The sequence below is a fragment of the Dipodomys spectabilis genome, unplaced genomic scaffold (genome assembly GCF_019054845.1).
Source record: "Dipodomys spectabilis isolate Male_0828 unplaced genomic scaffold, ASM1905484v1 ptg000069l, whole genome shotgun sequence".
Classification (NCBI taxonomy): domain Eukaryota; kingdom Metazoa; phylum Chordata; class Mammalia; order Rodentia; family Heteromyidae; genus Dipodomys; species Dipodomys spectabilis.
This window is the reverse complement of record NW_024870746.1, coordinates 3384093-3399859: the sequence shown is the minus strand read 5'-3', so window position 1 is coordinate 3399859 and position 15767 is coordinate 3384093. Positions and strand designations below refer to the sequence as shown.

General features: G+C 39.7%; 1 pseudogene; it reads left to right on the top strand.

The window, feature by feature from the left end:
• Positions 1 to 6522: 6522 nt before the first annotated feature.
• Positions 6523 to 15479, top strand: LOC122109220 (annotated as a pseudogene).
• Positions 15480 to 15767: the final 288 nt, after the last annotated feature.

Sequence of the window (15767 nt, the reverse complement as noted above, 5' to 3'; positions counted from 1 at the left end):
TTTAAAGTTTTCATCATAGAGGTCCTTCACTTCTTTAGTTAAGTTAATTCCTAGGTATTTTATTTTTTGTGGGGCTATTACAAATGGAGTTGCTTTCCTAATTTTAGCCACACTTTTCTCATTGTTGGCATACAGAAAAGCCATTGATTTTTGGGGGTTAATTTTATAACCTGCTACTTTGCCAAAGTTTTGAATCAGCTTGAGTAATTTGGGAGTGGAGTCTATGGGATTCTTTAAATACAAGATCATGTCATCTGCAAAGAGGGAGAGTTTTATTTCTTCTTTCCCTATTTGGATCCCCTTTATGTCTGCATCTTGTCTTATTGCTGTAGCTAGGCATTCTAATACTAGATTGAAGAGAAGTGGAGAGAGTGGGCATCCTTGTCTTGTTCCTGAGTTAAGAGGAAATGGCTTTAGTTTTTCACCATTGAGTATAATGCTGGCTGTAGGTTTGTCATATACAGCCTTTATTGTATTGAGGAATGTTCCATGGATTCCTAATTTTTTCAAAACCTTCATCATAAAGGGGTGTTGGATCTTGTCGAATGCTTTTTCTGCGTCTATTGAGATAACCATGTGGTTCTTATTCTTGCTCCTGTTGATGTGATGAATAATATTAATTGATTTGCGTATATTGAACCAGCTTTGCATCCCTGAAATGAATCCTGTTTGATCGTGGTGTATGATTTTTTGGATGAATTGTTGAAGTCGGTTGGCCAAAATTTTGTTGAGAAGTTTTGCATCAATGTTCATCAAAGAAATGGGTCTATAGTTCTCTTTCTTTGATGAGTCCCTGCCTGGTTTTGGGATGAGGGTTATGATGGCTTCATAGAATGTGTTCGGTAGTGAGCTTTCTCTTTCAATTTCATTGAAGAGTTGGAGGAGAATTGGTGTGAGCTCTGCTTTGAAGGCCTTGTAAAATTCCGCTGTAAAACCATCTGGTCCTGGACTTTTCTTAGCTGGGAGGTCTCTTATTGCTGTTTCTATTTCAATGCTTGATATGGGCCTGTTAAGATAGTTTACCTCATCTTGGTTTAGTTTTGGCATGTCAATATTTGCTAGGAAGAGGTCCATTTCTGTCAAGTTCTCAAACTTATTAGCATAAAGTTTTGAGAAGTATTCCCTTATAATGTTCTGAATCTTGCTTGTTTCCGTGGTGATGTTTCCATTCTCATCTCTGAGTTTATTAATTTGGGTGTGTTCTCTTCTTTTTCTGATAAGATTTGCTAAGGGTCTGTCAATTTTGTTGAGTTTTTCGAAGAACCAACTCTTTGTTTTGTTGATTCTTTCTATAGTTTTTTTGGATTCTATTTCATTTAATTCTGATTTAATTTTGATTATTTCTTTCCGTCTACTGGATTGGGGTTTATCTTGCTGCTCTTTTTCAAGGAGGTTTAGATGTGTCATTAAATTGTTAGTTTCAGATCTTTCCAATTTGTTGATGTAGGAGCTCAGAGCTATAAACTTGCCTCTGAGTACTGCCTTTGCTGTGTCCCAGAGGAGCTGGTATTTTGTGTGTTCATTTTTGTTGAATAGCATGAACATTTGAATTTCCTTTCTAATCTCTTCCATGACCCACTCATGATTCAGCAGTGTGTTGTTCAGCCTCCATGTGATACCGGACTTTCTTTGGTGGCTTTTGGTGTTGAGTTCTAACTTTATTCCCTTGTGGTCAGAGAGAATGCAAGGTATAACTTCAATGTTTCTGAATTTAGACAAGTTTGCTTTGTGGCCTAAAATGTGGTCTATTTTAGAAAACGTTCCATGTGCTGCTGAGAAAAACGTGTATTCTGATGCTGCTGGGTGAAATGTTCGGTAAATGTCTGTTAAGTCTAGTTGATCTATGCAGCTGTTTAGATCTGCGGTTTCTCTGTTGAGTTTTTGCCGAGTTGATCTATCTAGTGGGGAGAGTGGTGTGTTAAAATCCCCAACGATTAATGTCTTTGGATCTATATGGGATTTGAGGGAAAGTAGTGTTTCTTTGATAAATTTGGGTGCTCCATTGTTTGGCGAATAGATATTTAGAATTGTAATATCCTCCTGAAGGAGAGATCCTTTAATTAGTATGTAGCGACCTTCTTTATCTCTTTTCACGAATTTTAATTTGAAGTCTATTTTATCTGATATTAGGATTGCAACTCCCGCCTGTTTATGCGGTCCGTTTGCTTGGTAGATTTTGTTCCAGCCTTTAACATTGAAAATGTGTTTGTTTTTACGGGCAAGATGTGACTCCTGCAGGCAGCAGATAGAAGGGTCTTGTTTTTTAATCCAACTAGACAGTCTATGTCGCTTAATTGGAGAGTTCAGTCCGTTAACATTAAGAGATAGGACTGAGAGGTATTTGGGAGTTCCTGCCATGTTATCTACCTTCTTGGGGGCTCCGAAAACTGGGTTCTTCCTATGGTTCTTGGATTCTCAGTTTGGGTGCAGTTTCTTGGCCTTTATTGCGGTCTTGTTGGTTTTCTATGTGTAGGACATCTTTAAGAATCTTTTGTAGGGCTGGCTTGGTGGAGATGTATTGTTTCAATTTTTCTTTGCTATGGAAGGTTTTTATTTGGCCTTCAGTTATGAAGGAGAGTTTAGCTGGGTACAGTATTCTTGGTTGATAGTTGTTTGTTTTTAGGGCATGGCATACATCATTCCAGGCTCTTCTTGCTTTGATTGTCTCTGCTGAGAAATCTGAGGTGATTCTAATTGGTTTCCCTTTATAAGTGATTACCCTTTTCTCTCTGACAGCTTTAAGGATCTTTTCCTTGTTCTGAGTTGATCCTGTGTGGATTATTATGTGACGGTGGGATGTCCTATTCTGGTCTGGTCTATTTGGGGTTCTAAAGGCTTCTTGTATCTGGACAGGCCTATCTTTTTGCATGTTTGGGAAGTTCTCTGCTAGGATCCTGTTAAACAGATTTCCTAGACCATTAACTTCTGTTTCTAGGTGCTCCTCTACACCCATTATCCTTAGATTAGGCCTTCTGATGGTGTCTTCCAGGTGTTGGATAGATCTATCATATTTCTTGGACTTGTCTTGGATGGTTGTATGTTCTTTCTCTATAATATCTAGGCTGTCTTCAATCCCTGAGATTCGATCTTCTGCATGTTCTAACCTGCTGTCAAGACTCTCTACTTTGTTTTTTATCTCTTTTCCTTCTAGTTGGTCAGCTTTGATGGCTTCAAGTTCTTTGTTGAAGCTCTGTTTTAGGTCTTGTATGAATTTCTTTACTTCCTTAATTTGGTGTTCAGTGTTTGTCCTCAAATCACTTAGTTGATTGGTTATGGTTTCTTTGGGCTCCCATTCCTTCTGTTGGGTTCCATTCAGGATTCCCTTTGTGGTCTCCCTGACTTCCTTCATCTCTTTGTTAATGGATTCCATGAATGCCTTTAGTGATCTTTGTGTGTTCTCCACCTGGTCTCTCAATTCCTGTATTACTCTTTGATTAGCTTCCTCCTGTTCGCGGGATTCCTGCAGATCTCTTTGAGTGTTCTCAGCCTGCTCACGCCATTCCTCCCTTTCTCTTTGAGTATTCTCAAGTTGTTCACGCAAATCCTGTATCAGTTTTTGAGTAGCTTCCTCACGCTTATGATATTCCTGTATAAACTTCTGGGATGCCTCCTCTCTCTCCCTATCACGCTCATACAGAGTCCTTTGTACGTTGTCAAACTTTTCATTTATCATGTTTGCCAGCAGTGTTTGTAGAGCTGTTTGGGAACTCTCCTCTGGATTATTCATTATCTGTTCTAACCCCTGATTATCAGGATTGGGAATTGAGATACCCGAATTTGCCATTTTTCTTGTGTTTTTCCGGCTTACTCTGCCCATTTGAGATGAAGATAGCACCAGTTTTGTGCTAGAACACTATCTTAAGGCAACCATCAACCAAAGTTTGCATTTGTACAGTCAATAGTCTACAGATACAATCTAGTTCAACAGATACCTCTATTCGACATCAAACAACTATATGTTAAAGGACTTTGAACCGCAGAGAAGAATTTGGAAAACCAGAAATTATTAGGGTTAGGGAGGGATGTGGGTAAAAAATAGGAATAGATTGGTGTGGGAAGGCACAGGGAGAGTTAACTATGTCCTAATCACAATGCAGGAAATAGGTTGGGTAGGATGTAAGTAGAGAGAGAGAGAAAAGGGAAGAAAGGGAAAGGGGAATGAAAAGAGACCAGAAAAAAAATAGAGACGTAAAAATTAATGTTATTTTAGAGATTAAAAGACCATCTATTTATAGAGGGATATGAATATGTTGAGAGAAAGGGAGGGACATAGAGGAGATGAGAAAAACTTTTAAAAAATGCTTAAAATATTATATAGGTATAAAGAGGTAGTACTGTTATTAATGAATTTAAGTCTCAGAGGTTTTGAATTGAGTAATAAGTTTGTGGATTAAGTGTGTACACAATGGGGGATAGGGTCTACTGGTTAACTACGGGTTTATCTGAGGATGTGCAGGACAAGAGTTAAGTCACATAAAGGTGAACAAAGAGGAAAAGTTGGAAAGGATAGGAAAGTGAGAAGAAAAGATCAGAAGTTCAGTAGAGCTAGAAAAAAAAACAAAAACAAAAAGATAATTAAGAATGAATGAAAAAGAGAAAGAAGACAAGAAAAGAAAAGAAAACACACATTCACGTATTCCTAAAATAAAAATTATAAGAGGAGAAAAAAAATTAATGGAAAACAATTATTTTTTCAGAAGAGGCAAAAATTAAAGATTAATAAAAGTTTTAGAAAAGCAAAAAAAAAATTTTTTTATATATATATAAGGTAACAAAAAACGAAAAAAAAACAAAACAAGAAAAAGAAAAAAAGAAAAGAAGAAGAAGAAAAAAAAAAAAAAAAAAAAAGATCTTTGATTTTTTTTTTTTTTTTTTTGGGAGGGGTGGGAAGAGTCCTGTATCTCCCTTTTGTCTGTAACCAGAGTCTGGCTGGAGTCTCTGGTCAGCTTGAGGTCCTGTGGCTTGATTGGTTTCTTAAGTCAGTTTGTTGGAACAGGCAGAAAAATGCTCTGCTTTACCCAAGATTTTGAGATCCCCCTCCCAGGTTAGTTTACTGGGAGGGTGATCTGCTTTGAGAATCACAAAAGAGGGGGATGCAGTGATGAGGCTAGGTTCTGGGTAGAGTTGAGGTCTTTCAAGGAACAGTAGCTTTTCCCTGGGGCTATTTTGTGAAAAAAAAAAAACTCACAGCACCCAGCCTGGAGCCATTCTCAGGGTTTCTGTTTTTCAATTGATTGTGGTGGCTGCTAGAGGGAGGGGCAGCCTCTGGCTCTGGCCACCCAGCGTGGAGAGCCACTCCAATGGCTGGTGCCTGAGCTGGGCGACCCCTCCCTGGATGGAACTGAGTCTGTGAGGTCACCTCGCCGCCAAGTTCCCGTGAACTGCCAAATGACTAGCTCTATTCCACGGCCTGAGCTGGAGCTAGCCGCTCCTCCGAGCTTTGTCGGTATCCAAGATGGAGATCACCGGTGCTGGGGGGGGGAGGGGTGGCCTTCCCTCCTCTGCTCCCAGAGGAGGAGTGAGGAAGCGGGGCTTCTACTCACGCGGAGTCTTGGATCCCGGGTCGTCTCTGGTCTGCAAAGTGCAGGATGAAGTCGTCCGCTCCTTGTCGGTTCTTGCTGGTGTTGAGTAGAATCCGCTCGTCCGCTGCGTCTGGCTCCTTTGTCCCGGACTGCGTCTCAGGTATGCCTCCGCGGCGGTGGTCGCCGCTGCGACCCTGCCGCCGCAGCGGCAGCTGCTCAGATGTGTCTGCTTGGCTTCCCCTCTCTTGACTAACTCTCTGTCCTGTGATGGCACACTTGGTGTGATTCTCTGGCTTGGGACTGTTCACTGGAACTCTGAAACTGTTTTCTATGCAAGAGCTTGTTCAGATTCCAGCTTCTCCTCCGCCATCTTCCCGGAACTCTCAATGAACATTTTCTATGTGCTTGACTGTGGCGAGTTTTTCTTCAGAATCCCTTACAGATGGCATCAACAGATGCAACTTTGAGTGCATACATGGACTAATTACTCTCATGGCTCTAATTCCCCAGGCTCATCGATTAAGGCCACCTTTGAGAAACTGGGGACATAATTTATCCAAAATAAACTTGTCTTCTAATTAGCCTCAAGGTAATGGGTTTGAACTAGCCTAGAAAGGCAGTAGAACTATCCCCAGTGATCACAGCACAATCTTCTAATAACCATCACTTACATTGACCATTGGCACTTCTAGAGATAGTGTCCTATCTGAAGGATCTGAGTGATGGATAGAGGGGACTGGCTCTGTGACACTAATGTCTTAGGGCAGGGTCCCTCTCTTCTACTACTTCTTCAGGCTCTGATCTGTGCCTTAGAGTCTACTAATGTGGGAAAACCTCCCATATACTGAGAAAATGTTTCTCTCTGAATTAAGAAGAGAAAGAGAGAAGTATAGACACTTGTGTAGCAGTGTTAACATTGATCTATTCCTGGACATTGTATAACCTGGACCTGAGTGATGTGTAGTGCTTAAGAACTCTTTTCTTACCTTTCCCATCCCCCATGAAGATAATGGATGGCATTTCTGGTGAGTAGAAGAGATAAAAATAAGAATCAGGGCTTATAGAGAGACAAAGGATATATGTTTTCTCTCATTACGGAAGCTAGAATTAATTTATAATACATAAATATAAACGTTAGTGTGGTATCCAAGAGAGCTCCAACAATGTAATTCCTTAGAAAGGCTAACTCATGGTCAAACAAAAAAACACCATACCTCCTGACATTTATTTTCCAGTGACCTGGAAATGGGTACTCAAAAAGGTAGGGGGTGGAATCAAGGGGTAGGTTGAGGACAAATGAAGAGGTGGGGGGAATACAGTCATAAAATTCAATGCATATTCTACAAAATTAAGAAAACTGAGGGAATGGTGGGGTTGGGAGGGGTGGGGGAGACCGGTGAAAGAGGTGGCATTGAGCAAGATGCATTGCATTCCTACTGAGGGGCAAATCCTTTGCACAAATGTTAACGATGATGATGATGATGATGATGATGATGATGATGATGATGATGATCAGGGTCCACTTTTTTACCCCAGGTAACAGTGATATGAAATTATTCATATAGTTTTTAGAATTTTTCTAGATCTTAAAATATTATGTCATTCTTGCTCCCAATGAGACCCTTTACCTTTCCTTCCTTCCCTCCCCTTCCCTTTTTCCCATTTCCTTGCTTTCTTTCCTTCATTTATAGTACTTTTCTTTTTTTCCTTTTATTGATTGTTCAAATTATGACTTAACGGAGAAACTCTACTTTCTCTTTTCTCATTTCTCTAAAATTCAAAAATTTCAGGTATATTTGTGAAAATAAAAATTCTGCTTATTCACTTATTTACTTCTTATTGCATAAGAAGCAATATTTTAAACTAGGAATGTGCACCTCATGCCTGTAATCTTGAGAAACTGAGGTGGTTGGGAATGTGCTTTGAAGCCAGCCTAGAAAAAAAGTTTTATGAGACACTTTCTAAAAGAATTGCTGCTTGTGGTGGCTAGTGCCTGTTATCCTTCTTACTTGGAAGCTTAACATGAGTGAATCAATCCTGGGCAAGAAGCAAGAACTATCTCAAAAATAACAAGGAACAACTAGGGCTAGAAACACAGGTTGGTAGTAAGAGGATCAGCTTAGGAAGCGCAAGGACCCGAGTTCAAAACCCAAGTACTGCCAAAACCAAAAGTGAAAAATGCTGGAAAAACACTAGGAAAATTTCAAAAGTTTTACAAGTGAAAACTGGAGTCTCCCACTTGTGAGGACATCTGGCACCTTTGAGTATTTTCTATTTAAATCCAGATTATATAAAACCCCGGTAGAATACCTGAGTTAGAAACAGAAGACACAAGAGTATCATCTCTCAATGCCATAAGCTAAATTCTATGCTTAGACTCTAGAGTATTTAAGACGACTTCTGAGACTATCCGGTGAGAAACCATTGACTCTGAATTAGAAAAGATCCTAAGGGTCATAGTACAACTGCTACATTAAAGAAAACTATTTCAACAAGATATCTACTTCATGATATTCCATGCATCTAATAGCTTATTTCAATTATTTCTTATTCATCCCCTTTAAAATAAGGAGCCCAGGGCTGGGAAGGTGGCTCAGTGGTAGAGCGCTTGCCTTGCATGCATGAGGCCCTGGGTTCAATTCCTCAGCACCACATAAGCAAAAATAAAAAAGCTGGAAGTGACACTGTGGCTCAAGTGGAAGAGTGCTAGCCTTGAGCTGAAGAGCTGAGGGACAGCGCCCAGGCCCAGAGTTCAGGCCCCACAACCGGACCCAAAAAAATAAATAAATAAAAATAAAAATAAAATAAGGAGCCTGTTTAAAATAAGGAGTGACGTTGATCAAGATATATTGTATCCATAAACTACTTTGTTAAATGGCAACTCCTTTGTATATTACTTAAATATAAAAGATTAAGCCGGGTGCCGGTGGCTCACACCTGTAATACTAGCTACTCAGGAGGCTGAGATCTGAGGATCACAGTTCAAAGCCAGACCGGGCAGGAAAGTTTGTGAGACTCTTATCTCCAATAAAGCACTAGAAAACCAGAAGTGGCACTGTAGCTCAAGCAGTAGAGCACTTGCCTTGAGCTGAAGAGCACAAGGACAGCGCCCAAGCCCAGAGTTCAAGCCCCATGACTGACAAAATAAATAAATAAGTAAATAAAAATAAAAGATTAAAAAAAGATAGTTGAAAAAATAAGGAGCTTAGATGTGCAAGTTATATGTGTTTCCCAAATCACACAGTTCCCTAAACCTCTGGATGGTCTCACTACAAATGGAAGAAGCTTAGAACTTTTACTTTATGTTCTATGAAACCTTGTCTGAATAGAATGCCTATTTTTCTATCTTAAATCGTTCTATCATAGCATTGATGATAAAATACTATGGCTAACTTTCTGTTTCTCTGAGGCATCTCAGAATGAAAAAGATGTAGTGTGTTATGAAATGTCACAAACTCAAATGAGACTATATCTACATTTCAGTGTCCATTCTTTCCTCAAACAAGAAAAACATATCCTTTAAAATACTGCTACCGCTGGGTGCTGGTGGCTCATGTCTGTAAACCTAGCTACTCAGGAGGCTGAGATCTGAGATCACAGTTCATAGCCAGCCTGGGCAGGAAAGTCTGTGAGACTTATCTCCAATAAGAAGTGGAAACTAAAAGTGGACCCCAGCCTATCACCATGCACCAACATCAACTCAAAATGGATTAAAGACCTTAACATTAAACCTGAATCTCTGAAACTACTGCAGGACAGAGTAGGAGAGACACTTGAACTAATAGGCACAGGAAGGAACTTCCTGAACAGAGTCCCAGGGTCACAACAAGTTGGAGAGAGACTCGACAAATGGGACTATCTTAAAATAAAAAGCTTCTGCACAGCTAAATCTATCGCAACTAAGCTAGAAAGACAACCAACTAATTGGGAAAAAATATTTACCAGCAATATATCAGACAAGGGGATAACATCCTGTATATACAGGGAACTCAAGAAACTAATCCCTCCCAAACCTAACAAACCAATTACTAAATGGGCAAGGGAGCTAAAGAGGGACTTCTCAAATGAAGAAATAAAAATGGCAAAGAAACACATGAGGAAATGTTCATCATCCCTGGTGGTGAAGGAAATGCAAATAAAGACAACCCTGAGATACCACCTTACCCCAGTCAGAATGTCCCACATCCACAAATCAGCCAACGACAAATGCTGGAGGGGATGTGGAGAAAGAGGAACCCTATTACACTGCTGGTGGGAATGTACACTTATACAACCACTTTGGAAAGCAGTCTGGAGGGTCCTTAGAAAGCTAAAGATTGACCTCCCTTACGACCCAGTCATACCACTTCTAGGCATCTACCCTAAACAACAGGAACCAATATACAAGGACACGTGCACCTCCATGTTTATTGCAGCACTGTTCGCAATAGCTAGGATATGGAAACAACCTAGATGCCCCCCACAGATGAATGGATCCAAAAATTGTGGTATCTATACACAATGGAATATTATGCAGCCATTAGAAATGACAAAATAATGGCATTTGCAGGGAAATGGATGGAGCTAGAAGGAATCATGTTGAGCGAGGTAAGCCAAGAACGAAGAGACAAACGGTACATGGTCTCCCTCATAAGTGGATGCTAAATCCAAAAGGTTAGGTGATACGACAAAACTAACAGGACTTAAGAAACAAAGAACTCCCGCTCATCTGGTTGAACCACTACTAAATATCCCCATGCTGCTGATCACAAATATGGTATATAACATGTGAACACTGTTATATATTACAGACTGTGGTAGACAATTTGCTCCAGAGAAGTTAGAATGAACTTGTGACTTTGAAATTATGTAATCACTTAATCACAATCAAAAAAAAAAAAAAAAGAACCTTGGGGAAGGGAGGGAGAGAGGGGATGGTAGGGGGAAAACAATGGAGGGGGTAACAATGTTCAAGAGGAAGTGTACTCATAACCTCACTCATGTAACTGTAACCCTCTGTATAGTAGCTTTACAATAAAAAAAAAAAAAGAAGTGGTGCTGTGGCTCAAGTGGTAGAGTGCTAGCCTTGAGCTGAAGAGCTGAGAGACAGCAGACAGGCCCAGAGTTCAAGCCCCACGACGGACAAAAAAAAGTACTGCTACCTCTTTCCCAGCTTTGATTCAGTGAGTTAGCTTATACAACCTCAGAGATGTTCCTACCTTGCCTTTTATTAATCTAAATTTTCTCTTTTCTTGTTGTGTTGGATACTGACAAAGATTGAGATAACTCATTGAAACTTGAACACATATCTCAGCATACATTAAGTGCTCAATAAACATAAGTTGTTTCAAACCTTCCCTATGAGGTTGTCTGATTTTTCCCTTTCTACCCGTCTAGTGCTTAGGTAAACTGAAGTTGACATGTTTATATCTGAAGAATACCCACTCTCATTCTATATCCTCAGTAGCTTAAGGTAACTGAAATTAATGTTCTTCAGTTTGGGAGAATGAGTTTTCTTGAGCTGATACTGAACAAGAACAATCCATAGGTAAGATGAAAGAGAAACCATTTAGGCAGCTTTCTAATCCTTGGAAGATAACTTGTTCCTCACACAGAATGGTGTCAATTACACTGCCACACAAATGAAATCTGTTCTTTCCTCAGCAGACCATGGGGGGATGCTCCCAAATATCTAAAAATGCCTGCCACCCCCAAACATTGTGGTAAGCTTTGTATATCTCTTCTGTTTTATAATCCTGGAACCTGGTCTCTACCCCTGTCCCTGCCTCTCCTTATCTGGAAGTGCCGCTGTATGGAGTCAATGAGACAGTGGTGAGAGAGTTTGTCTTCCTGGGCTTCTCATCTCTGGCCAGGCTGCAGCTGCTGCTCTTTGCCATCTTCCTGCTTCTCTACCTGTTCACTCTGGGCACCCATGCCATCATCATCTCCACCATTGTGCTGGACAGAGCCTTGCACACCCCCATGTACTTCTTCCTCTCTGTGCTCTCCCGCTCGGAGACTTGCTACACCTTCGTCATCGTACCCAAGATGCTGGTGGACCTGCTGGCCCAGAGGAAGACCATCTCCTTCCTGGGCTGTGCCATCCAGATGTTCACCTTCCTCTTTCTTGGCTGCTCCCACTCCTTCCTGCTGGCAGCCATGGGCTATGACTGCTACGTGGCCATCTGTAACCCGCTGCGCTACACCGTGCTCATGGCTTATGGGGCGTGGGGTGTGCGTGGGGCTAGTGGCCTGTGCCTGTGCCTGTGGCTTCACCGTCTCCCTGGTTACCACCTCCTTTGTGTTCCACCTGCGCTTCCACTCTTCCAACCAGCTCCATCACTTCTGTTCTTAAGCCGACACCTTATCACTCCCGTCTCAGTCAGTTGGTTATATTGGAGTGCTTGTTCTAGTTATCCCATTGTTGATTACGTCTCATATCCACATCATCTCGGCCATCTAGAGATTCCATCCTCTGTTGGAAGATATAAAGCTTTCTCCACCTGTGCCTCCCATCTTATTGTGGTAGCTGTGCACTATGGGTGTGCCTCTTTCATCTGTAAGACCAATCCCTCCTCAGGTCAAGACATCCTCATATCTGCATCTTATACCATCCTCACCCCTTTATTCAATCCCATGATTTATAGTCTGAGAAACAAGGACTTCAAAGCAGCTCTTAGAAGAACCCTGGGCCAGAATTTATATCCTGGTAATCAAAGAACCAATTTAACAAAATATTCATGGCTATATGTGCCAGAAAAATGTATACTTCCACATATATTTTTCTCATTTAATTCACCAACTGTGCTATAGCATGAGAACTTTTTACCTGTAAGGAGAATGAAATTCAATGAAGTTGACACATTTTTGGCTTTCTTCTGTTTGTGATACTCTTAACCAGTTAAAGGAGATATGGAAAACGATTGCTCAGTTCCAGAACAAATTGAATTATATTTTACTACAGTAACTGTTGGTCACACAAAGGCTAATAGGATGGAAAAGATGTATTCAAGCCGATTTGAGAAAATGAGGAGGCAAAGATGTATCTACATGTCTAGCTCCAATGGACAGAAGTAGAAACTATCTCTATCCCTTTCATTAAGATAATGAGCAAACTTGGTCCCATCAATTCTGCAACAAACCTTAAGAGCCCTTTTTTGGGTCCTGTTTCACCTCTTCAAATTGCAGATTGATGTGCCTTTGCCTTTCCTGGGGATTTTCTTTGTTAAATCTTTCTATCATAGCACTGATGGTAAAACATGATGGCTATCTTTCTGTTTCTTAGAGGCATCGCATCTCAGATTGAAAAGATGAAGTATGTGGTCAAATGTCACAAACTTGATGAAAGTCTCTCCTCTACATCTTACTACATGTCCGTGGCTATTCTTTCCTTCAATAAGAAAAATATATCCTTCAAAACACTGCTACCTTCTTGCCCACCTTTGACTCAACGATCCAACTCATGCTACCTTAGAGATGTTCTGACATTGTCTCTTATTTATCTGCCTGTTGGAAATAAAGCTGACATAGTCTTCTTTCTTATTGCTTTGGGCTGACATAAGATTGAGATAAGGCATATCACATCCTGACCACACATCTCAGCATCTCAGCATACACAGTGTGTACTCAATAAACACATGTTGTTTCAAGCCTTCATCATGAAGTTATCTGATTTCCCTTTTCTTCCTATCTAGTGCCTAGGTAAATGGAAGTTGGCATGTTTATATCTGAAATATATCCACTCTCATTCTATATCCTCAGTAGCTTTAGGTAGCTGAAATTAAAGTTTTTCAGTTTGGGAGAATGAGTTTTCTTGGGCTGAAACTGAACAAGAAAAAACAATCCATACATGGTTTCACCTCCCAGAGTACTCTCTGCTGACTTCATGATAGTTCTTTTACCTGTCAATCCATTGCTTTGCCATTCCTCAAAATCTACAATTTAGATTGGCATTTGGAAACAATAGGAGGTGGTCATTATTGTCCAACCAAAACGTATGAAAAGAAGAAAAGGAGGAAGCATTTGCAAGAGGAGTTCTTAGCCTTTTCTATTGGCAATGTTTGTCAGTACCACTAAGAAATAAATCATTTTAACAGTGAATCTACAGGAAATAAGTAATTCCCCAAGCCTATCCCATGGTTTATTATTTGGCAAAAGACACTTGAAGTCCATTTTCTCATGGGATGACAGTTGCTAATTGAGGAGAGGCAGAATTTTGACAGACACAATGTATTAATGGCTCCCTATGGTGCTGGATGGTGAAATTACAAGCAGGGCATTGAGGCTAATTCTGGTTACCAGAACAAAATACTATTAATAGCAATCATTAGATTTTTAGTTGGCCAGACCATGTAGAAGAGGCATAATGGTCAATGTTTTGAAGAGTGAAATGGTGAGTCTTTTCCTCTTTGGAAAATTTTAAGAGAATGGGAGAGAAAAGTGTGGTATAGTCAGAATGTGTCAGATGTAACAAATTCCTCAGATTGGTTCTTACAGCCCTGGGCAATGATTAGAACATTGGACAACTGTATTCCTTTGTATGGCAAGATTTGTACTTTAAAAGATGTGAAACTTGTTCATGTTAATCTTCTGAATTTCATAAGCAGTTCAAAGAGATTACATGATCTAAAATCTTACAGATACAGTTATGCTATCCTAAAGGTAATAGCTAGTGATATATTTTAGCTCATGGTTGATGCTAAAAGTGTCGAGACTGTCTTAAATCTGGGATCTACATAAGCATAGCAGTGAAGGAATGCAAGAGGGTGATAGGAAAAGAAGCTGGATTGGAAGACAAGGTTGAAGCTTTAAGGTTAGAAAGAAATTTAGAAAGAATGCAGAAAGTTCAAAGATTCTACCTTTAGATCACTAATCTTTAGAAGTAAAGAAGAATGACAGAAGAAAGGAAGGAAAGAAGGAAGGAAAGAAAAGGAAGGAAGGAAGGAAGGAAGAGGGAGGGGAGAAGGGAAGAAGGAAGGAATTAAGAAAAAAAGAAAAAACAGTATTTTGTAATGTATAATTCTAGGTGTCATTTTAAATTATACTGTCCACTACTCTTTCCAAACACTAGTAAAAAAACTAAAATTTAAGAAGATCCAATTATTTGTTTAAAAATGCTTATCTGGGGGAGGGTATAAAATGGAAGGACATAGGATGAACAAATGTAACAGTGGTATTCAGTAGAAACTATTTTAAAAATGAACTATGCAACTTGTGAGTAGGAATGGGAGAGAGAAACTGAGAGAGAACAAAGGAAGGGGTGATATTGTCCAAAATGAAATTTACTCTTTATCTGACTTATGAAATGGTAATTCCTCTGTATATTACCTTTATAATAACAATAAACAATTTAAAAATGTTAAAATGCTAAAATGGCCAGGCTCTGGTGGCTCACATCTATCTATTCAAGAGGCTGAGATTCAAAGGATTGAAATTTAAAGCCAGCCTACGCAGAGAATTCCATGAGATTTTATTTCTAAAATTATCTGCAAAATCAGGACTGGAAGTGTAGCTCAAGTGGCAGATTGCCAAGCAATTAAGCAAGATAGGCAAGTGTAATGTCATGAGTTCACACCCTGTACTAGGGGGAAAAAAACCATCACCTCAAACTCCAAAACCAAACTAAAGTGTAAATTTCATGTTTTTTTATAAAAAAATTCAGAACTACCTCTTTCTTCACAATATTAACCTTTATCTTCTTAGTTGTTCACTGTAAGTCAATTTCCAGCTACATAAAATAGTTACAAATCAGTTGTAATGATTTCGTCATCTTTTCATTTGAGTAATCATTTACTCACATAGATTTTGAATAAGCTACTTACTAGGAATCACGATGCTGGTGGAGGAAGAGAAATGGTGCCTGACATAAACTTTTGTCAGGTGAACAACAACCTGGTTTTTACCTCCTAGGAGCTCATTGCACTGGTACGAAAGAGAATTATTGAGAATTATCCAGAAGGTAAGAGGGTGCAGAATTAGATTTCATGACAACAACGATCTTTGTTTTTTATCTTCATGTATCCCAAACACTGGAGAAAGTAGCTGTCCCTTAGTGTACAGAATGGTGAGACAAAGGGCAAGGACCAATGCAACAGACATATATCAAGACAATAGGTTGGAAATGATCTGTACAAGTTGCAGGAAGGGTCTGGGGGGAGGGGAGGAAAGTAGCAGGAAGGGGTAACAAGGTTGATAAGAAAGGTACTTATTTACCTTACTTATGTAACTGTAACCCTCTGTACATCACCTATAAAATTAAAAAATTAA